Source organism: Bufo bufo, chromosome 6, assembly GCF_905171765.1.
Source record: "Bufo bufo chromosome 6, aBufBuf1.1, whole genome shotgun sequence".
In the NCBI taxonomy this organism is placed as follows: domain Eukaryota; kingdom Metazoa; phylum Chordata; class Amphibia; order Anura; family Bufonidae; genus Bufo; species Bufo bufo.
Genome location: NC_053394.1, coordinates 385,270,578 through 385,294,952, shown reverse-complemented (window position 1 = coordinate 385,294,952; position 24,375 = coordinate 385,270,578). Strand labels below are relative to the sequence as shown.

At 46.8% G+C, this 24,375-nt stretch overlaps 1 protein-coding gene and 1 long non-coding RNA gene across 2 annotated transcripts in view; one reads left to right on the top strand and one right to left on the bottom strand.

Annotated features, from left to right (window-relative positions):
- Positions 1–24,375, bottom strand: part of LOC121003524 (zinc finger protein 585A-like) — a 295,023-nt gene that overhangs the window by 82,166 nt on the left and 188,482 nt on the right. The window lies entirely within an intron of this gene.
- On the top strand, positions 17,915–18,482 carry LOC121003573. The gene is made up of 3 exons (XR_005779514.1): positions 17,915–18,055; positions 18,185–18,364; positions 18,438–18,482. It is a non-coding gene; the product is annotated as an uncharacterized LOC121003573 (long non-coding RNA).

Genomic DNA, 24,375 nt, shown 5'->3' with positions numbered 1-24,375 from the left:
TAAGCAGCAACGTTTTCAATTTCCAATATTTATGTAATTCTCAAAACTTTTGGCCACGACTGTATATATACTGAGTTGCTCTTCAATAAAGTCAGTTCCTGTTTTACCCTCAACATAGAGCCTCGTCTTATGTGTGGGGGGAAACACCTATATTTACTCTGGGGATTGCTATTGGTATTATACTCCCCTGGGATTACAACACGCTTCTACCCACTGGAAGCTGGATCCTGGTCTTGGGCCCAGGGTGGGTGGAGGACAGCAAGACCCCAGCCAAGCTGTAATGCTGGAAGTGGGGACTACAGTGCTGATGGTGTCCGGTGGAGTGCTCGGAAGTACTCGGTGAGCACTAGGAAGCATCCATTGGCGAAGGCACCCAGTCAGGGTGCCAAGTGGTCCGTCACAGCCCCTATATAATGTCCCCCAGTAGATGCCCCCCATAATGTATGCCAGTATATAATGCCAATATATAAGGCCCCCAGTAGATGCCCCCAACCGCTGCCTTCTCAAACAGCTGATTGGTGGAGGTCCTCAGTGTCGGCCCCCGCCGATCAGATGCTGATGATCCATTCAGAGGACAGATCAGTAAATACACCTGCAGAACCCCTGTAAGTGAAATATACAGCCCCCCCCCCCCCAGTCCATACACTAGAGCTCCCTCGTAGGAACACCGACGTCTGGAACGCTCTGTGACTCCTCTACCGCTCTCCACTATATCTTCCCTCACGATGCAGCCGCTCTCTTCTAGAACACCACAAGCTCTCGCCCCTCTCACACACATATGAGATGAATGGAGGGCGGCCGGGCCTGTATGGTGCGCTCTCCTTCACTGTGTGAGCTCTGGGTTAGAGACAGCTGCGGGTCCTGGAGGTGGGTCTGACATTGGGGTGATATCCGGGCGATAGAGTTACCCCTAAACATCTCCTGAGCGCACACAGAGCCCCGATACCAGCAGATTACATCGCCGGCTCTGCTACATGGACATGACAAAGACTCCGCTGTAGTAACTGAACATTACACATACACAGCTCTGCTACATGGACATGACAAAGACTTAGCTGTAGTAACTGAACATTACACATAAACAGCTCTGCTGCTCACACCCATACAACTCTAGGGAAAGGAATATTACTGTAATGACCGGCGTCACGCACAGGGAGGAAAAAGGGAAAGCCCTGCCCAAGGGAGAGGGAAAGGTGGTGACCCCTAACTTACCTTGCGGCTGGCACCTGACTGCCCTGACGTCCCTAGACGGGTTCCTCACCCGTGCGGCGATCACGTGCCTAAACCCTGGCTTTTCCTAAAATGAGCCCTAGATAGTGAACGGGCCGGTGGGATCGCTAGTCTGCACCACTGACACTAAGAGGGAAACACCAGGGAGAGGACAGACAAAACAGACAAACACATACACCCAGGTGGGTGATCACAATAGACCACAAAGGTCCAACAGGGATCCGGAAGGTAGCGTTCTGGACCAACTACCAGAGAACGCAGCAACACAGCTCCAGAGGGTCAGAATAGATGTCCAGGCAGGAAGCTCTATATCTGGCAACCAGAGAAGTGGGAGAGGGGAATATAAGGAGGTTGGGAGTGCTGGACAAGGAACAGCTGAGGAGAAGGAGCTACGGATCCCTGAGTGAGCCAAAAGGGTTTGCAAAGCAAACCCAGAAAGCTACCATAAGGAAACAGCCCTATCTTACATAGAGCGCGCAGCCAACCGCTGCGACTTCCTGACCCCGGGTATAACGGAGTCAGGCGTGGTTCTTGACACCCTCCTGACAATTACACAGTTTGCTTGCAAATACATACAGCACAGCTATACAGCCATTACACATATACAGCTCAACTACATAAACATTACACCAATGGCGAAGCTAGAAATGACTGCGCCCCATAGCAAATTTTTGAATGGGCCCCCCTCCCCCAGTAATTTTTTCGCAACCCCTTTCTTTCATGCCACCCCATTCCTGTGGCTAGTAAAGATCTCTCTCTCCGACCCGGTCCGGCAGCTGTTCCATCAGTTTCTACACTGTCACTGTATATAATTTCATTGTGTATTACTGTTGAAGAGGCCATGACAAAATCTTTTAGTCCTCCTCCTCCTAGATGGGCCCTTCTGGGTCAGGGCCCCAAAGCAGCCGCTTCCCCTATAGCTATGCCCCTGCATTACACCGATACAGCTCATCCATATAAACATCACACACATACAGCTCAGCTACATACACACTGGAATTACAAACAGAGCCCAGCACACACAGAGCGGATAAACCTGGTCATGTGGGTTACATGACTCCGCCCACACATGATCACATGGTCATGACATCACCACAGGTCCTTTACTTCCTCCTGCAGCACAGTCTGGTGCCTGACTCCTCCCACACATGGTCACATGGCCATGACATCATCACAGGTCCTTTACTTCCTCCTGCAGCACAGCCCGGTGCCTGACTCCTCCCACACATGATCACATGGTCATTACTTCATCACAGGTCCTTTACTTCCTCCTGCAGCCTGACTCCTGCACTTGGTGGTAGAAATAAAAACACCCGACCGTCCATGGTGAAGGATTGTCAGAGGAAGAGGAGGACACGCCCTGTCTAAGTAAGAGGAACACTCTCCAGCTTCACACCCTTAAAGGGGTTGTCTCACTTCATGGAGAGAAACTTAAAGGGATTCTGTCACCAAATTTTGGGTTATAGAGATGCGGACATGCACGGCTAGATCGCCGCTAGCATGTCCGCAATATACCAGTCCTATAGGGCTGTGTGCTTTTATTTTCTTTAAAAAAGGATTTTAGAGATATGTAAATTAGTCTTGTAGGTGCCCAAGGGGCTATACGAACCTTCCTTTGCTGGCTGGATTCATTTTTCCATCACATTCTACACAGCTCGTTCCCATGGTTACGACCACCCTGGAATCCATCAGCGGTGGCCGTGCTTGCACATTATAGGAAATAGCACCATCCTATGTGCGCTTCCATGGTCCTGGCCACCAGAAAGGGCTGTGCTTTTTCTTACAGTGTGCAAGCATGACCACCACTGATGGATTGCAGGGTAACCATGGAAACGAGCAGTGTATAATGTGATAGATGAATCCAGACAGAGGCGGCTCTAGACTTTGTGAGGCCTTAGGCGAAACTCGAACATGAGGCCCCCACAAAGATTGTTGGGATGCTCGTGATCTCCTGTACGGCGCCCCGCCTCAATCCTCAAGAAATAAGCTGTGTCAACCACCGCACGGAGCGGTGGTGTGGTCAACACTCCCCCTCCATGCATCTCTATTGGGGACTCGGAGATACACAAGTGTTGTATCTGCGGCTCTCCCATAGATACATGGAGAGGGAGTGTTGACCACCGCTTTGGACACAAGGAGATCCGGAGTACCATACAGGAGATCGTGGGGGATCCCAACGGCCAGACCCCCCTGATCAGACACTTGTCTCCTATCCTTTGGATAGGGGATTTATTTTCCTATCCCGGAGTACCCCTTTAATATGCAGTGACATCACAGTAAAGGGTTAATATGCACAGTGACAACACAGTACAGGGCTTATATTCACAGTGCATATTAACACTTTGCATTAACCCTGGCCCAGTTCTCTAAATCGACCCTCCCCCCACACACCGCATTGTGCTGTACTTGCTATACAGCAGCACATACCTGTCACATCCAGTGCCTCCAGGTGACGTCTTCTCCGATGTAGATCTTCTCTGTCATCATCTTCTCCATTTGGTCCGTACAACTTCTTTCAGCCGCACCTCGTCTCTGCAGAGTGTGACACACAGACATCTTAGGCTACTTTCACACTAGCGTTAGGAGCGGATCCGTCTGATGTTTCATCAGACGGATCCGCTCCTATAATGCAGACGTTCGCATCCGTTCAGAACGGATCCGTCTGCATTAAAACTTAGAAAATTTTCTAAGTATGAAAGTAGCCTGAACGGATCCGTTCAGACTTTACATTGTAAGTCAATGGGGAACGGATCCGCTTGAAGATTGAGCCATATGGTGTCATCTTCAAGCGGATCCGTCCCCATTGACTTACATTGTAAGTCTGGACGGATCCGCTCGCCTCCACACGGCCAGGCGGACACCCGAACGCTGCAAGCAGCGTTCAGGTGTCCGCTCACTGAGCGGAGCGGAGGCTGAACGCTGGCAGGCGGATGCATTCTCAGTGGATCCGCCTCCACTGAGAATGCATCAGGGCCGGGCGGCTGCGTTCAGGACCGCTCGTGAGCCCCTTCAAACGGAGCTCACGAGCGGACACCTGAACGCAGGTGTGAAAGTAGCCTTAGCTTCCTCACATTTCTATCATCATCCCCCAACCTGGAGTCCCCACAGTGTTAGGCCTCTTTCACACGACAGTATGTCTTTTTCAGTGTTTTGCGGTCCGTTTTAAACTGATCCGTTGTTCCGTTTTTTGTTTCCGTTGTGTTTCCGTTCCGTTTTTCCGTATGGCATATACAGTGTACAGTAATTTCATAGAAAAAATTTGGCTGGGCATAACATTTTCAATAGATGGTTCCGCAAAAAACGGAACGGATACGGAAGACATACGGATGCATTTCCGTATGCATTCCGTTTTTTTGCGGACCCATAGACTTTAATGGAGCAACGGAACGTGATTTGCCAAATATAGGACATGTTCTATCTTTAAACGGAACGGAAAAACGGAAATACGGAAACGGAATGCATGCGGAACACATTCCGTTTTTTTTGCGGAACCATTGAAATGAATGGTTCCGTATACGGACCGCAAAAAACGGCCCGCAAAACGGAAAAAAAAAAATGGCCGTGTGAAAGAGGCCTTATCCTGCTGCTCACTGTGCCCCCAAATACTATCCTGAAGAAATATTAGTGCCCCCCATAGTAATAGTACTCCTCATAGTCCCACCAATAGTAATTCCCTTCTAGAATGCTCTCATTAGTAATACTGTCCCCCACACTGCCCCATTAAGTAAATTGCCCCCCACACTGCCCCCATTAAGAAATTTGTCCCCCCACACTTCCCCCATTAAGTAATTTGTCCCCCCACACTGCCCCTATTAAGTAATTTGTCCCCCCACACTGCCCCCCATTAAGTAATTTGTCCCCCCACACTGCCCAATTAAGTAATTTGTTCCCCCACACTGCCCCCATTAAGTAATTTGTCCCCCCACACTGCCCCATTAAGTAATTTGTCCCCCCACACTTCCCCCATTAAGTAATTTGCCCTCCACACTTCCCCATTAAGTAATTTGTCCCCCCACACTGCCCCCATTAAGTAATTTGTCCCCCCACACTGCCCCCAATAAGTAATTTGTCCCCCCACACTGCCCCATTAAGTAAATTGCCCCCCACACTGCCCCCATTAAGTAAATTGCCCCCCACACTGCCCACATTAAGTGATTTGCCCCCCACACAGCCCCCATTAAGTAATTTGTCCCCCCACACTGCCCAATTAAGTAATTTGTTCCCCCACACTGCCCCCATTAAGTAATTTGTCCCCCCACACTGCCCCATTAAGTAATTTGTCCCCCCACACTTCCCCCATTAAGTAATTTGCCCTCCACACTTCCCCATTAAGTAATTTGTCCCCCCACACTGCCCCATTAAGTAATTTGTCCCCCCACACTGCCCCCATTAAGTAATTTGTCCCCCCACACTGCCCCATTAAGTAATTTGTCCCCCCACACTTCACCCATTAAGTAATTTGTCCCCCCACACTGCCCCCATTAAGTAATTTGTCCCCACACTGCCCCCATTAAGTAATTTGTCCCCCCACACTGCCCCATTAAGTAATTTGTCCCCCACACTGCCCCATTAAGTAATTTGTCCCCCCACACTTCCCCCATTAAGTAATTTGTCCCCACACTGCCCCATTAAGTAATTTGTCCCCCCACAATTCCCCCATTAAGTAATTTGCCCTCCACACTTCCCCATTAAGTAATTTGTCCCCCCACACTGCCCCATTAAGTAATTTGTCCCCCCACACTTCACCCATTAAGTAATTTGTCCCCCCACACTGCCCCCATTAAGTAATTTGTCCCCCCACACTGCCCCATTAAGTAATTTGTCCCCCCACACTGCCCCATTAAGTAATTTGTCCCCCCACACTTCCCCCATTAAGTAATTTGTCCCCACACTGCCCCATTAAGTAATTTGTCCCCCCACACTTCCCCCATTAAGTAATTTGTCCCCCCACACTTCCCCCATTAAGTAATTTGCCCCCCACACTTCCCCATTAAGAAATTTGTCCCCCCACACTTCCCCCATTAAGTAATTTGTCCCCCCACACTGCCCCTATTAAGTAATTTGTCCCCCCACACTGCCCCATTAAGAAATTTGCCCCCCACACTGCCCCATTAAGTAATTTGTCCCCCCACACTTCCCCATTAAGTAATTTGTCCCCCCACACTGCCCCCATTAAGTAATTTGTCCCCCCACACTGCCCCCATTAAGTAATTTGTCCCCCCACACTGCCCCCATTAAGTAATTTGTCCCCCCACACTGCCCCCATTAAGTAATTTGTCCCCCCACACTGGCTCACAAATTTGCCCCCCACACTGCTTCATATTATGAAATTTCCCCCCCACCTTGTACTTGTCCGCTGATCTGCTAGGCTGCTGCGCTGCGCGGGCATGAGTTCAACTTCAGTCACTTGACAGCGCAACCCCATCCTGTGGCGCGTAATCCTGCGACACCTGTGACCTCCCGCCGGTCTCGCGAGATTACGCACGTAACGCACCGCACGACTGGGTTGCGCTGTCAAGTGACTGAATTCAGGACAAGTACAAGGGGGGGTGGGGAATAGCATTCGGGGCCTGGAATGTTTTGACCTAAGGACGCTCCCACCCGACACCGCCGCAAGTACTTGTGGCGGTGTCGGGTGGGAGCCAGAGCGAGGCCCCCACCAGCGCGAGGCCTTAGGCGGTGGCCTAAGTGGCCTAATGGAAGAGCCGCCTCTGAATCCAGAGAGCAAAGGAGGCAATATAGACAATCACAATACATTAGTAAGTGTCTTGTATTAACCTTCTCTACATAATAAAGGCTGTTTACTGAAGTGATACAACCCCTTTAAAGAGATCTGGCACGGAGCAGCCTTCAGGATTTTGAAGCATTCTGGTGGGATCCAGCCGCACCCTGACAAATGTGCAGAGAAGTGGCCGGACAAATCCCATTGGCCGCTACTCTGCATGTTTTCCGGGTTGTGTCCTGATCTCTGATGCTCCCCATTATAGTGAATGGGGCTGGTGGGTGTCTGGCAGCTTCTGGCAGTGTCAGATCTGGACATCTCCGACAGGAGAACAGCCGGAGACAGGAAATGCTCCGCAGCTGGAGAGATCCGGGGGTCCGCAGCCGGAGAGATCCGGGGGTCCGCAGCCGGAGAGATCCGCGGCTCCGCAGTGTTTCCGTTCCGTTTTTCCGTATGGCATATACAGTGTACAGTAATTTCATAGAAAAAATTTGGCTGGGCATAACATTTTCAATAGATGGTTCCGCAAAAAACGGAACGGATACGGAAGACATACGGATGCATTTCCGTATGCATTCCGTTTTTTTGCGGACCCATAGACTTTAATGGAGCAACGGAACGTGATTTGCCAAATATAGGACATGTTCTATCTTTAAACGGAACGGAAAAACGGAAATACGGAAACGGAATGCATGCGGAACACATTCCGTTTTTTTTGCGGAACCATTGAAATGAATGGTTCCGTATACGGACCGCAAAAAACGGCCCGCAAAACGGAAAAAAAAAATGGCCGTGTGAAAGAGGCCTTATCCTGCTGCTCACTGTGCCCCCAAATACTATCCTGAAGAAATATTAGTGCCCCCCATAGTAATAGTACTCCTCATAGTCCCACCAATAGTAATTCCCTTCTAGAATGCTCTCATTAGTAATACTGTCCCCCACACTGCCCCATTAAGTAAATTGCCCCCCACACTGCCCCCATTAAGTAAATTGCCCCCCACACTGCCCCCATTAAGTGATTTGCCCCCCACACAGCCCCCATTAAGTAATTTGTCCCCCCACACTGCCCCCATTAAGTAATTTGTCCCCCCACACTGCCCAATTAAGTAATTTGTTCCCCCACACTGCCCCCATTAAGTAATTTGTCCCCCCACACTGCCCCATTAAGTAATTTGTCCCCCCACACTTCCCCCATTAAGTAATTTGCCCTCCACACTTCCCCATTAAGTAATTTGTCCCCCCACACTGCCCCCATTAAGTAATTTGTCCCCCCACACTGCCCCCAATAAGTAATTTGTCCCCCCACACTGCCCCATTAAGTAAATTGCCCCCCACACTGCCCCCATTAAGTAAATTGCCCCCCACACTGCCCACATTAAGTGATTTGCCCCCCACACAGCCCCCATTAAGTAATTTGTCCCCCCACACTGCCCAATTAAGTAATTTGTTCCCCCACACTGCCCCCATTAAGTAATTTGTCCCCCCACACTGCCCCATTAAGTAATTTGTCCCCCCACACTTCCCCCATTAAGTAATTTGCCCTCCACACTTCCCCATTAAGTAATTTGTCCCCCCACACTGCCCCATTAAGTAATTTGTCCCCCCACACTGCCCCCATTAAGTAATTTGTCCCCCCACACTGCCCCATTAAGTAATTTGTCCCCCCACACTTCACCCATTAAGTAATTTGTCCCCCCACACTGCCCCCATTAAGTAATTTGTCCCCACACTGCCCCCATTAAGTAATTTGTCCCCCCACACTGCCCCATTAAGTAATTTGTCCCCCACACTGCCCCATTAAGTAATTTGTCCCCCCACACTTCCCCCATTAAGTAATTTGTCCCCACACTGCCCCCATTAAGTAATTTGTCCCCCCACACTGCCCCCATTAAGTAATTTGTCCCCCCACACTGCCCCCATTAAGTAATTTGTCCCCCCACACTGCCCCCATTAAGTAATTTGTCCCCCCACACTGGCTCACAAATTTGCCCCCCACACTGCTTCATATTATGAAATTTCCCCCCCACCTTGTACTTGTCCGCTGATCTGCTAGGCTGCTGCGCTGCGCGGGCATGAGTTCAACTTCAGTCACTTGACAGCGCAACCCCATCCTGTGGCGCGTAATCCTGCGACACCTGTGACCTCCCGCCGGTCTCGCGAGATTACGCACGTAACGCACCGCACGACTGGGTTGCGCTGTCAAGTGACTGAATTCAGGACAAGTACAAGGGGGGGTGGGGAATAGCATTCGGGGCCTGGAATGTTTTGACCTAAGGACGCTCCCACCCGACACCGCCGCAAGTACTTGTGGCGGTGTCGGGTGGGAGCCAGAGCGAGGCCCCCACCAGCGCGAGGCCTTAGGCGGTGGCCTAAGTGGCCTAATGGAAGAGCCGCCTCTGAATCCAGAGAGCAAAGGAGGCAATATAGACAATCACAATACATTAGTAAGTGTCTTGTATTAACCTTCTCTACATAATAAAGGCTGTTTACTGAAGTGATACAACCCCTTTAAAGAGATCTGGCACGGAGCAGCCTTCAGGATTTTGAAGCATTCTGGTGGGATCCAGCCGCACCCTGACAAATGTGCAGAGAAGTGGCCGGACAAATCCCATTGGCCGCTACTCTGCATGTTTTCCGGGTTGTGTCCTGATCTCTGATGCTCCCCATTATAGTGAATGGGGCTGGTGGGTGTCTGGCAGCTTCTGGCAGTGTCAGATCTGGACATCTCCGACAGGAGAACAGCCGGAGACAGGAAATGCTCCGCAGCTGGAGAGATCCGGGGGTCCGCAGCCGGAGAGATCCGGGGGTCCGCAGCCGGAGAGATCCGCGGCTCCGCAGCCGGAGAGATCCGCGGCTCCGCAGCCGGAGAGATCCGCAGCTCCGCAGGCGGAGAGATCCGCGGCTCTGCAGCGGGAGAGATCCGCATCTCCGCAGCCGGAGAGATCCGCAGCTCCGCAGCCGGTAATCAACAGATTCCTGAGAACAGGAACCAGAAAGGAAACACGCAGGACATGATGTCCCTGTTGTGGGGGGGGGGGGGGGGGGGGGGGGGGCGCCGTTTATGTCCCTGTTGTGGGGGGACACCATGGATGTCCCTGTTGTCCCTTTTATTGTTATAATGCTCTCCCTGAAGTACCCCAGTATTTATACTGCCCCCTACTGTTATAATGCTCTCCCTGCAGTGCCCCCAGTAGTTATATTCCTCCCTTTAGTGTCCTCAGAAATTATAATTCTATATACAGTCACATATAAGTAACATCCCCCCTCTCCCCAGCCTCCTCCAACATGCAGCCCCATGTAAACATCATCACCCCCTTAACATACAGTCTCATGTAAATAACATCCCTCCCTTCAGCGCTAACAAAAAATCCCAGTTAAATAACCACAACCCCCAGCATTCCTCTGGCTCTCACACCGAATCCTTCGCTTCATTTACCTCTCCTCATGTAGCAGTCCTCGCCACAGCTTCTTCCCCAGGACTTCTCTTCATTGCAGAGCGCCATCCTCTCCTGCACTGGTCACATGATGGTGACATCATCGCAGGTCCTCAACCACTGCCTTCAGCACTGATCACATGGACTGTGATGTCATCACAGGTCCTTCAGCTCTTCCAATGCATTAGATTCAATTGTATTGCCGTCCTGAGGACAGAAATACAGTTGTATCTATCTGGCAGGCGGTACATTTGGGACCTGAGACAAAACATCTGGGGCCCAGGCCCCGAATGTTTTAACCTAGCAATGCCCCTGCCTTTCTGTAAGTGTGATTTACTCCTCCTTATCTTTTCTGTAAGCTCCAGAGCTGAAAACAAGCATAGTGTGAAGTAAGGAAATCGACATCACATCAATACAGTGATGGCAGAGTTCACAGAAGTTATATGTTCCCTGCTTCTTAGTGAAATGCATCTAGCTGTGCATCTGAAACAGGGAATAATATGTCCCAAAAATACATTAGGGAGGCACAAAAAAGAAGCACAGCGATTATACAAACTTTATTGAAAACATTGTACATTTTTTAAACCAGCACCTGGATCTGAATGCTTTCATATTAGCATGTAATTAAAAATGTTGTGTAACCACATATACGGTACATGTATCTGTATAAGCGCCACCTGCTGTTTTTTCAGGGTTCTTGGCAGTTAGACCGCTATATTGATCTTTTATTGAAGACCTATTCTGAGTACATGCCGGAGAAACCCTTTAAGGACCTCTGTATTTTGTCATGCCACTTGTTAAAAATAAATCTATTAAACTACAGTAATTGTGTGGTTGTGAGGAGCCGTCAAAAAACAAATCTGTCAACCCAATTTCTGTCTAGATAACAATAATAATCTTTATTTCCAGGACGTCCTCCATGACAGCACATGGGAGATTGTCCTTATAGGCCTCTGTACGGACAGGAAGCAAGAGAGTTTAAAAGATGAACAGGGCAAAAATACTTATTATTCTGACAGGGAGTTAGAAGAAGAAGAGTCGATCTTTCCCTCAGGTTCTTCTGAAGATCAGAAAAAATACCTCTTTTCTTTGGAAGATCTGGATTCGTTACTATCGGCGGTAAGGAAAACTATGGAGCTGGAGGAGGTTCAACAACCAAAAACAACTCAGGACGAGATATTTGGAGGATTAAGGGCAAAGAAAAGGAAACTGTTTCCGGTTAATTCCAATCTGAGAGAGATGATACTGGAGGAATGGGAAGATGCAAAGAAACTTTCCATTCCTCGAGAATTCAGAGGTCGTCTTATCTTTAACCATTTAAAGCTCAAGACACCTAGAGAAGTTATTCTAGATTCTGTCTGTGCTAAAAATGGCCACAGCTTTCATGGGTGACACTTTTGCGGAATCTATCCGTTATCCAGCACGAAGTAGAACACTATCAAATGCCGCTAGAAGGGCCTTGTGGCTGAAGACCTGGACGGGCGACATAGCTTCTAAAAATAAATTGTGGGCAATACCGTTTTCCGGTTCTTATGTATTCCGACCGGTATTGGACCCCATTTTAGAAAGAGCGGCTGACAAGAAAAAAGGATTTCCAGAAGAGAAGCCCAGTAAAAGTCAGCCCTTTCGGAGAACAAACAGACAGTCCCAGTACTCATCGAGTAGAGGGAAGGGAAAATCTGGTAGATGGAGCTACCCGAAAGGAGGCAGAGGAAGAGGGTTCCTTCTCAACCCTAAGAACACAAATAATCCCGGTAAACAGTGAAGCCATCCCGGTTCAAGGAAGACTTTTTTCAGTCGGGTACTGGACCCCCCGACTGGACCTAAGGACCACCAACCTTTGCAGCTTCGCCCCTTCTTGGAGAAAATAAATTGAAGGTGGAACGCATATCTGCAGAGCTGTGGAATACAAAGATACTACTGGCGCCAGTAAGTGAGGAACTTTGATTGTTCAATTGAAAAACAGCTTGTTGAAAACTCTCTGTGAAACCTACTAGGAGTTATCAAAGACTATTCCATTGTGAAGTTGTGGCTCACACGTACAAGCGGAGATCATACCCTGACTATTACGCGGGACGCCGCGGATTGTTGATCTGAGCCGCCTAAGTACATTTATTATGTGAGTAGACTATAATACAACTGACACATTATCCATTTGGAAATTAACGCTGTTACTTTGAACTGTGCGAATATTTGAATTCAGGACTATTCGTCTCTGAAAAAGATCTCAGGATATCGGATCAACTATTTCATCCGTCCTTTTTGTATATGGCACACTTCTGATATTGGACTGAACATTCGGATAGTTTTGGACTGTTTTCGTCCTCCATATATGCGGACTATTGGTCATATGCGAATTACTGATCATATCTGACTCAAATAGGTCCTTTTACCATTGTGTTACAGTGATTATATTTATATTTTAGATACTATTATTGATGTGTATGAATGTGTGTTAGAATATGTGTTTTTAATTATATTATAATAATTGATTTTAATTAATAAAGCACCACGGCTACTAGATATAGTGAGTGCCCAGCCCTTTTCTTTTGTATAATTTTTTGCTTGTTAGATTGGGTGAATCTGCGGGCTGTGAGCACCCATCCGGTTTTTTCCATACAGTAGTGCGACCCATTATCTGTGAATTAAACTAGAATTCAAGTCTCCTCCCCCACAGCATTTTCAGATAACCAATCCTCACTCAGAAACATTACAGAATCAACTTTTACAGGATATTCAGTCACTGTGCAAGATTAAGGCCATTGTTCTAGTACCTTTGCATCAACATTTCAAACTATTCCTGGTAAAAAAAAACTAATGGATCATTCAGGACCATTATAAACCTCAAATTCCTGAACAGGTGGATCTCCTATCGGAAGTTCAAGATGGAATCTATTCGGTCAGTAATTCCACTCATCACCCCAGCAGCATTCATGTGCACAGTAGACCTGAAGGATGCATATTATCATATCCCTATTCAACCTAATCATCATCAAAAAATATCTGAGATTTGCAAAAAAAGTGAACAGCCACATACATAATTTCCAGTTTCAGTGTCTGCCATTCGGAATCTCGTCCGCTCCGAGGATCTTTACCAAATTGATAGTAGAAGTGATGGCTTACCTAAGAAACTACAAAATAATTATAATCCCATACCAGGACGATTTTTTATTACCAGCCCAATCTCAGAAGATATTAAAAGATCATCTTCAGTTAACACTGGAGGTGCTGTCAAAATTGGGATGGATTATCAACTTCATCAAATCAGATCTGCGATTGGAAACCAGGAAGATTTTCTTGGGTACACTTCTAGATTCAGTGAAAGAAATGTATTTTCTACCTATAACCAAACAAAATACCATGGTTATAATTCCAACACTGCAAAAAGAAGAAAAGTTGCACGATCAGAGAGGCAGTGAGGATTCTGGCCATCATGACATTTGCATACCCATGATTCCCTGGGCCCATTTTCATTTAAGACCATTACAGAAACTGATACTATCTCGGTGGGACAAGAGTCAAGAATCCCTAGACAAAAGGATTTTTCCTTACCACAGGGTTAAGAACTCCCTAAATTGGTGGTTAACAACCTACAGAAAGGAATTCCCTGGAAGCTGGATCCAATGGTGACGGTAACCACAGATGCCAGCAAGTTAGGCTGGGGAGCCTAAGTGGCGGATCTATATTTTCAAGGAGAATGGTCACCTCTAGAGAGCTTGGGATCTTCAAACTTAAAAGAGCTAACAGCGGTTTTCAAGACTCTGAAACAGGCCAAAAATATCGTAAAAGGGAAGCATCTAAGGATCTTCTCAGACAACATCACTACGGTGTCTTACCTCAAACACCAAGGGGGAACAGAAACACCTTGCTTCAGAGGGTGTCAAATCAAATTTTTCACTGGGCCCAATCAAACGTGTTATCAATCTCAGCCTTCCATCTAAGGGGCAAAGAAAATATGACGGCAAATTTTTTGAGCAGGAAAAAAGTCGATCCTGGAGAGTGGATGCTAAACAAAGTAGTATTCCAGGAGTTATGTCACAAATGGGGTCAACAAGCAGTTTTTACTCTCTAAATCCAGGAGACAATCCTCTAGCAGTGGACACAATGTCACAAGCCTCGAACATGGATTTCGCCTATGCCTTCCCACCAATTTCTCTTATTCCGGCAGTATTGAGTAAGATTGGCGAGAGCACGACAAAGGTGCTATTGATTAATCTGGCCTGGCTCAAAAGGAGCTTGTACTCGCTCTTCAGAGCAATGTGCATAGAAGAGCCATTAATCCTCCCAAGGAGACAGGATCTTCTGGTTCAAGGCCCTCTAAAACACCCAGATCTTTAAACCTTGACTTTGAAAGGGAAATGCTGAAAAGGCAAGGTCTTTTGGAAAAAGTAATTGAAACGTTACAAAATAGTCGCAAGCCAGTTACTTCCGCCATATAATTTGGTTCCTGGTTGTCCACAGAAGACACAGACGGTTCCTTACCTACCATTTGACTAGACTTTCTTCAGAAAGGTTTTGATTTAGGTTTGAGACTGAGTACCTTAAAAGTCCTATTTCGGCTTTCCTAGATTTCCCATTAACTGAACATAGATGGGTTAAGAGGTTTTCCAAAGCCGTTTCCAGATTAAGACCCACAATAAGACAAATGATTCAAACATTTAATCTTAGTCATAAACTCCCTTTGTGAACCTCTGTTTGAACCATTAGATGATATCTCAAAATATTTGACCATAAAAGCTGCCTTCCTTGTAGCCATTACCTCTGCCCATAGGATAGGGGAGAGTCAAGCTATCTCTATGAAAGAACCCTATGTAAAGATTCTTGATGATAGAGTAATCTTAAAATTAGACCCAGCTTTTTTACCGAAAGTAGTCTCCTCCTTCCATAAAGAGCAATAAATAATTCTTCCTTCTGTTTGTAATTCTCGTAGAAATGCCAAAGAGGAGCGTTTCCATTGCTTGGATGTGCGGAGAACGATAGTTGAATATCTCCAGTCAACAGAATCTTGGAGACAGGATTCAAATTTATTCATTCAGCATGGAGGTAAAAATAAAGGCCAGAAAGTGATCCATCTTGCCAAGGTTTGTTTAGTAAAAGATACAATTCGAGAGGCATCCTCTTTACAAAAAAAGGACTGTCCAATCTCCATTAAAGCCCATTCGACCAGGGCTATGCAACATTGTGGGCAGAGAAAGCTAATGCCACGATAGAGCAAATCTGTAGAGCAGCTACATGGACAAATTATAATACTTTTTGCAAACATCATCGTTTGGACTTCCTCACTAATAAAAATTTAGTGTTTGGACGGAAGGTCCTTCAAGCAGTGGTTCCCCCCCCCCCCCTAAAAAAGTTAAAGTGATTGGGTATTTCTCCCATGTGCTGTCATGGGGGACGTCCTGGAAATCGGTAATTAGTCTTACCAGTAATTGTTTTTCCAGGAGTCCAACACGACAGTACCAATATATCGCAACCCCCCCCCCCCACATATACTTATATAATAACAATGTGCTGTTAACATTGTGAAATTCGAAACACTAAATATATAACTTGGGGAAAAATTCCGGTGTAGTGATTTATAAGACACTGGATAGGGGGGTGGGGAGGGGCCTTTTAAACTCTCTTGCTTCCTGTCCCTACAGAGGCCTATAAGGATAACCTCCCATGTGCTGTCATGTTGGACTCCTGGAAAAACATTTACAAGTAAGACCAATTACCGATTTCCAGGACATCCTCCATGACAGCACACATGGAGGATGTCCTTATGTACCTCTAAAGCGACAGGAAGCACAGAGAGGTGTAAAGCCCCTCCAACTCCAGTGTTCTTTGTGTCCCTTACAGCAGCCAACAGAGAGGATCCCTGTTATGGGAAAAAGTTTGTGCTTTGGCATAAGAGCCCAGGATAGGATTCGGGGGGTTTATGACTCTACTTCCATCCCTGAACCGGAGGGCTTTGCTAGCACCCCTTTAGCGGGGTCCCCTGGCCTTACCAGTACCCAGTGAGGGTCTTGCATCACCACAGTCCCCTGGAGTCAATTCCATTCAAGACCTTTGCAGAAAACAGTTCTGACTTGTTGGAACCAAGGTCTAAATTCTTTGGATCAGAAGATCCGCATTCCAAAGTCGGTAAGACGGAATCTTTCATGGTGGATAGATCCAGAGAACTTATCATTGGGAATTCAATGGACTTTAGAACCTCAGATTCTAGTAACAACGGATGCCAGCAAGTCGGGCTGGGGAGCGCAGTTGCAGGACTTATATTTTCAGGGTCCCTGGGGTCACAATCTCTCTCACAGGTCCTCAAACTTCAGGGAGTTGAGAGCAGTCTTGGAAACTTTCCTAAAAGCGGAGAATCTTCTAAAGGGCCTACATGTACGGGTTTTCTTAGACAACATTGCAACAGTATCATTCCTGAAACATCAAGGGGGTCAAGATTTCCGCCCCTTCAACATTTATCAGACCGGATATTCAGCTGGGCAGAGACAAATGTACTGTGATTCTCAGCAATACACCTGAAAGGAGAGAAAAATGTGACCGCATATTTCTTAAGCAGACATTCTATACGTCCAGCGGAGTGGTGTCTCAAAAAAGAAGTATTTCTTCTACTTTGCAAGAAATGGGGGACTCCTCAATTGGACCTCTTTGCCACAGGAAAAAATACTAGTTTTCCCTTTTTCTTCTCACTAAATCTGTGGGACAGACCAGTGGCAGTAGATGCTTTGTCTCAGAGTTGGAATCTGGATCTGGCCTATGCCTTCCCGCAATTTCCTCTAATTGGGCCGAATAAAGCTGAGGTCAGAACGAGTAACTCTGGTCTTAATAGCTCCATATTGGCCGAAACAAAGCTGGCTCCAAATTCTAAGGAACTTGGCATTGGAGGAACCCTTTTTTTCTTCACCCAGACGACAACCTATTGTCTCAGGGGCCTCTTTGGCATCCACAAGTGCACAGGTTGAAGCTGGCAACTTGGATTCTGAAGAGCAGATACTAAGAGCCAGGGGCCTGTCAGAAAGAGTTATAACAACCATGCTACAAAGTCACAAGATGCTTACTTCTGCCATCTACGGTAAGATTTGAAAAAAATTCCGTTCCTGGTTTGTTTTTCTTCACAAAGAGTCAGTTTCCACTTCTATTCAGGACATTCTAGAATTTCTGCAGGAAGGTTTTGACAGCACCCTACTTATCCTTCCCTAAATATATATGGTTTATTACTTGGGAATTTGAGTAGATATATGTATATATGTTGCTTGATCGGATCTCTGATGGTGGCATGTAGATCACCTAACCATTAAGGCCTAGGATGGTCAAAAGCGGTCAAGTGCTGTTCATACGGGCATCACTAATGACGTCTTCTATTGGCTGTAGGGTCATGTGAAGGTGTGACATACCATAAAACTGCCTTGTCCTCACACGTTTCGATCACTATAAAAAGAGAGAACACAACATCTACATTTTATTGTCTCCTCTTATTATCTCCAGTAATGGTATTGTAAATGGTATTTTGAGTTTACATCTTCTCTCCATTCAGGTTCCTACAATATAGGATCCGCTCAGTGGATATCTTCTATATAAGACCCTTCTCCCGATTGACCGATCAAGGATGGACACAGACAAGATAGCGGAGAGTATAATAAATCTCACCGTAGAAATCCTCTTTCGGATTACTGGAGAGGTGAGAGATTCTGATGATGTCACATTACATCATCTTCTCTATGTTACTAACAGATTGACATGACTGGAGAGGTGAGGGACTCTGGAAATGTATGGAGTGATCATTATTACTGTGTTTCTCCATAACCAGGACTACACAGTAGTGAAGAAGACCTCTAGTGAGCGCTGTCAGGACCCTGTGTCTGAAGGATGGGGAAGAACCCTGAGCCTAATCATGGAGCCTCCACATCACCCCCTGATACATGAGGAAATCAATAGAGAGAAGATCCTAGAACTCCTCAACAAGATGATTGAGCTGCTGACTGGAGAGGTGACACTGCTGGGACATTATACAGGAACGCTATGAAGGGATCTGGGTGATGACTGTATCATTGTGTTGTCAGGTTCCTATAAGGTGTCAGGATGTCACCGTCTATTTCTCCACGGAGGAGTGGGAGTATTTAGAAGGACACAAAGATCTGTACAAGGACGTCATGATGGAGGAGCACCAGACCCTCACATCACCAGGTAATAGACATGACTAAATACACATGTCCTCTCATTATCTGTATGTAAGGGATGAATTCACTCACTGGATGTGTTTCCCACAGTTAAGGAAGAGAGAAGAACACCGGAGAGATGTCCCAGTCCTCTTCTTCCACTGGATGGCTCAGAAGAACATCACAATGTCCCACAGGATGATCAGGTAGATGGAGATAAGCTCTCATGAATTGTCACCTATGATCTGTAGAAGGCTGTGAAGATCTTGTCTTCAGTTTTGTTATATCCACCAGTATTATATGATTTATCCTTGTATAATGAGAAAGGTGGAGATGGCAGGATTATAGCTGACCATAGACATTACATGTTGTCTGGTTCTTCTCATAATGTTCTGCCTGTACAGACTTTTAAGATGTATCTAAAATGGTTAACAGACATTCTCTCACTCGGGAACATGTGGGTGCAAATATATTTATTGTGCTAAAACAATGTAGTATAATAGATAAAAATGAATAAAATAAACTGAATAAAATATACAATAAAAACAGTTAATGTCCCAATGAATGGAAAAATGTATACTGTTTCAAATATCGAATAGGTAAGTTATCAAATAGGTAAATACCTTCCTGGTCTTTAATATGCATAGGCTAGCATGCATAGGCTAGCATTCATATGGAAGTTAGGGCACTGCATAGTAATTTCACTGATACAACTGGTATGAGGTATACGTTCCACCTATCAAAATTATATCACTGTCGTTTGGAACGCTATATTACTGTTAAAACTAATATTTTATTGATTCAACACAAGAAAAGGGAAAGGGAACTACCTATATTAAAATACTAGAGCACCTTCTAACCAGTGTACGGTCGATGATATGGACCTATGGAGCCGCAGATTGCGGTACATGCGGCTATAGATGGGGTCACTAGAAGTGCCGCAACTAGTGCTATACTACAAGCTGGATCATAAGGCCATGGGTCCGTGCTAGATCCAATCCACCAGAAGTAGGCACTGTGGCGCGGTCAAAAGTGCTCTGAACCAATCCCAGCTAATAGTGCCCTAAACTAAATTTAAGATGGACTAATCCATTGATAAACATCTTCCTGCAGAAGCCGATCTCACTGGAAACCATCCGTTCAAGGTGAATCAGATGTCTGAGTGTCGGCTCTGCAGGCACGAATCAAGGGACACTAGGCTAAGCTGGGTGGAACAGAAAGCTTGATTGCATTTGCTCATCAGCTGCAGAGGGCTGAGAACCGCAGACCTCAACTGCAGTGTGAGCACAAGCAAGCAGTGTGATCATTAATTTATCCCCACACCACGCTCGACGCGTTTCACCATATTTGGCTCGTCAGGAGCATAATTCTGTGGTTATATGGACAAATGGTCAAAGCTGCTAAGCCTCCATGACAGAGGCTGCAGCTGTCAGTACGAGGTGGCCGAACGCGGCCGCTCAAGTGCACGGAATATAAGGAGAGTCCTCCTCCCCTCTACTGAGTCACGCCTTCAGGGCGGCCAATGAGATTGCAGGAGGCGCGGCACCGCCGCATCATCCGTCCCGCCCCCATTGTACCGCCCCCTCTATGAGGCGGGCCCAGATGAATGTCACAACATTCATACATTAAAGATAGAGCTGATGCATACGGCGGCTCACTGATCCAGCGGCACAGTACAGCAGCGATCGGGATGAGGGCTGCTAAGTGGTCATTAGTTCCTCCTGTTGAGGACATCAATCGGTAACGGACAACACAACACCACAGGGTCACCTCTTAAAGGGACCATGCAGTCTTATTAATCTCAGGTGGTGACACAAAAATGAGTCAATTATTAACTTTATTAATGATAAGCTGTCTAATGCATAATACTCCTGAGACACAGGGATCTACTTATATTAGTACCCCTGCTGCACTGTCATGGAGGTTAGAGAAAACACGCAAAGGAGTTATATTCATTCAATCCATGAGGTTGAAGCGCATACAGGCGGTAGATCCACTGTGTCTCTTTTTGCAACAGACGCCTATCAAAGTCGCCTCCTCTTGGCGATCTTCTAACCACCTCCACAGCCTGAAATTTAATGGCATCCGCATCACTGTTGTGTGCAGTTGACATATGTCTGGCGATAGGGGTATCAGCCCCATTGCGGATGTCATTTAGGTGTTCTGCTACTCTTCTACGGAATTCCCTTGTGGTTTTACCCACATATTGTTTTCCGCACACACAGGTGGCCAAGTATACCAGGTCTCTCGTCTTACAATTTACAAAAGATCTAATAGTAAATCTCCGTTCAGTGACGCTGCAAATAAATGTCGCGCCAGTCCGAATTGCAGGGCAAGCCACGCACCCGCCACAACGGAAGGTCCCTTTGAGGCTGGTACTCAGCCAAGTAGATGTAATAGGACCCTGAAAGAAGCTGTGAACCAGGCGATCTCTCAAACTGCGTCCACGCCTGTATGTAATCAATGGCGCGTCGCCTATCATATCTCCAATATCTGGGTCTGATTTTAAAATACCCCAATAGGTCTTCAACAGCTCTCTCACTGTGTTATGTGCTTCATCATATGTGGCTATGATGCGCAACTGCTCTGTTCCCAATGATCCTGGCTTAGGGGTAAGAAGGGCATCCCGATTTTGGCCAGCGAGTGATGGTACGCCTTGGCTAATCATGTTGCGGGTACCCCCTACTCCTAAACCTGGTTTGTAACTCACTAGATGCTGTTCTGAAATCCGACATACTAGAGCAGTTGCGCCGTACCCGAAGGTATTGCCCTTTTGGAATTCCCCTCCTCAGGGGCAGGGGGTGGCAACTGTCCCATCTAAGGAGGCTGTTGGTCGCAGTCTCCTTGCGGAACAATCGTGTGCCAATGTTGCCCATCCTGTCCCTGAAGACGGTCAAATCCAAAAAATTGATTTGCGATTCCTGGATTTCTGATGTGAAGAATAGTCCCATAGAATTTACATTCAGGTCTGAGACGAACCGATTGAAGTCCTCCACAGTCCCCGACCATAAAATCAGCACATCATCTAAGAAGCGTAACCACAAATTAATGTGGTCTGCCCATCTCTGATTATCCGCGAACACAACCTCTCGTTCCCACCAGCCCAGGTAGAGATTGGCGAAGGTCGGTGCACAAGGGCTCCCCATCGCCACTCCCCTGAGCTGGTGGTACATGCGATGGTCAAAAATGAAACAGTTGTGCTCGAGGATAAACTTCATTAGCTCAAGAACAAATTCGTTATGATGCCAGCAGTGGGTGCCACGTTGACTAAGAAATGAGGCCACAACTCCACACCCCCTATCATGGGGTATGGAGCTGTAAAGGGCCTCAACATCCAAGCTGGCCAGCATAACGTTCTCACCAAGATGAATTCCCTCCAGTTTTTTGATCACATCCATCGAATCACGTACATACGAGGACAGGGACACCGCAAAGGGTCGTAAAATCCTGTCCACGTATGTACTGATTGGATGCGTCAAGCTCCCAGTCCCTGAAACAATGGGACGTCCCTTTAATGGGGAAAGTCCCTTGTGCACCTTGGGTAACCCATAGAAGCAAGGGATCTGGGGATGTTTGGGGAACAAAAAATCAAATTCAGACCTACTAATAAGGTCATGCTCGTGTGCTGTATCCAAGAGATCCTTCAGTAGCCTCCTGAAAGTCTCAATTGGATTCATTTCCAGCACACGGTAACATAAACCATCACTGAGAATGTTAAGACACATGGTCTTATACTGTTCACTGTTCATCACGACAATATTCCCTCCCTTGTCCAATGGTTTAATGACAAGGGAGTTGTCGCGTTCCAGCGAGATTAGGGCATCAGTCTCCCTCTTCTGGAGATTGGACCCAATCCCTCTGGATGTGTCCAACATTCTCAATTGATCTGTGACAACCTTAAGAAAAATGTCAGGTGGTGTTCCATCACTTAGGGGTGGGTTTTTGGTGGAGGGAAGTTTGAGATCCGTGAATGGACCCTCACCAACTTCGTCAAGCTCCCAGTTTCAGGGACTGGGAGCTTGACGCATCCAATCAGTACATACGTGGACAGGATTTTACGACCCTTTGCGGTGTCCCTGTCCTCGTATGTACGTGATTCGATGGATGTGATCAAAAAACTGGAGGGAATTCATCTTGGTGAGAACGTTATGCTGGCCAGCTTGGATGTTGAGGCCCTTTACAGCTCCATACCCCATGATAGGGGATGTGGAGTTGTGGCCTCATTTCTTAGTCAACGTGGCACCCACTGCTGGCAGCATAACGAATTTGTTCTTGAGCTAATGAAGTTTATCCTCGAGCACAACTGTTTCATTTTTGACCATCGCATGTACCACCAGCTCAGGGGAGTGGCGATGGGGAGCCCTTGTGCACCGACCTTCGCCAATCTCTACCTGGGCTGGTGGGAACTGGAGGTTGTGTTTGCGGATAATCAGAGATGGGCTGACCACATTAATTTGTGGTTACGCTTCTTAGATGATGTGCTGATTTTATGGTCGGGGACTGTGGAGGACTTCAATCGGTTCGTCTCAGACCTGAATGTAAATTCTATGGGACTATTCTTCACATCAGAAATCCAGGAATCGCAAATCAATTTTTTGGATTTGACCGTCTTCAGGGACAGGATGGGCAACATTGGCACACGATTGTTCCGCAAGGAGACTGCGACCAACAGCCTCCTTAGATGGGACAGTTGCCACCCCCTGCCCCTGAGGAGGGGAATTCCAAAAGGGCAATACCTTCGGGTACGGCGCAACTGCTCTAGTATGTCGGATTTCAGAACGGCATCTAGTGAGTTACAAACCAGGTTTAGGAGTAGGGGGTACCCGCAACATGTATTAGCCAAGGCGTACCATCACTCGCTGGCCCAAAATCGGGATGCCCTTCTTACCCCTAAGCCAGGATCATTGGGAACAGAGCAGTTGCGCATCATAGCCACATATGATGAAGCACATAACACAGTGAGAGAGCTGTTGAAGACCTATTGGGGTATTTTAAAATCAGACCCAGATATTGGAGATATGATAGGCGACGCGCCATTGATTACATACAGGCGTGGACGCAGTTTGAGAGATCGCCTGGTCCACAGCTTCTTTCAGGGTCCTATTACATCTACTTGGCTGAGTACCAGCCTCAAAGGGACCTTCCGTTGTGGCGGGTGCGTGGCTTGCCCTGCAATTCGGACTGGCGCGACATTTATTTGCAGCGTCACTGAACGGAGATTTACTATTAGATCTTTTGTAAATTGTAAGACGAGAGGCCTGGTATACTTGGCCACCTGTGTGTGCGGAAAACAATATGTGGGTAAAACCACAAGGGAATTCCGTAGAAGAGTAGCAGAACACCTAAATGACATCCGCAATGGGGCTGATACCCCTATCGCCAGACATATGTCAACTGCACACAACAGTGATGCGGATGCCATTAAATTTCAGGCTGTGGAGGTGGTTAGAAGATCGCCAAGAGGAGGCGACTTTGATAGGCGTCTGTTGCAAAAAGAGACACAGTGGATCTACCGCCTGTATGCGCTTCAACCTCATGGATTGAATGAATATAACTCCTTTGCGTGTTTTCTCTAACCTCCATGACAGTGCAGCAGGGGTACTAATATAAGTAGATCCCTGTGTATCAGGAGTATTATGCATTAGACAGCTTATCATTAATAAAGTTAATAATTGACTCATTTTTGTGTCACTACCTGAGATTAATAAGACTGCATGGTCCCTTTAAGAGGTGACCCTGTGGTGTTGTGTTGTCCGTTACCGATTGATGTCCTCAACAGGAGGAACTAATGACCACTTAGCAGCCCTCATCCCGATCGCTGCTGTACTGTGCCGCTGGATCA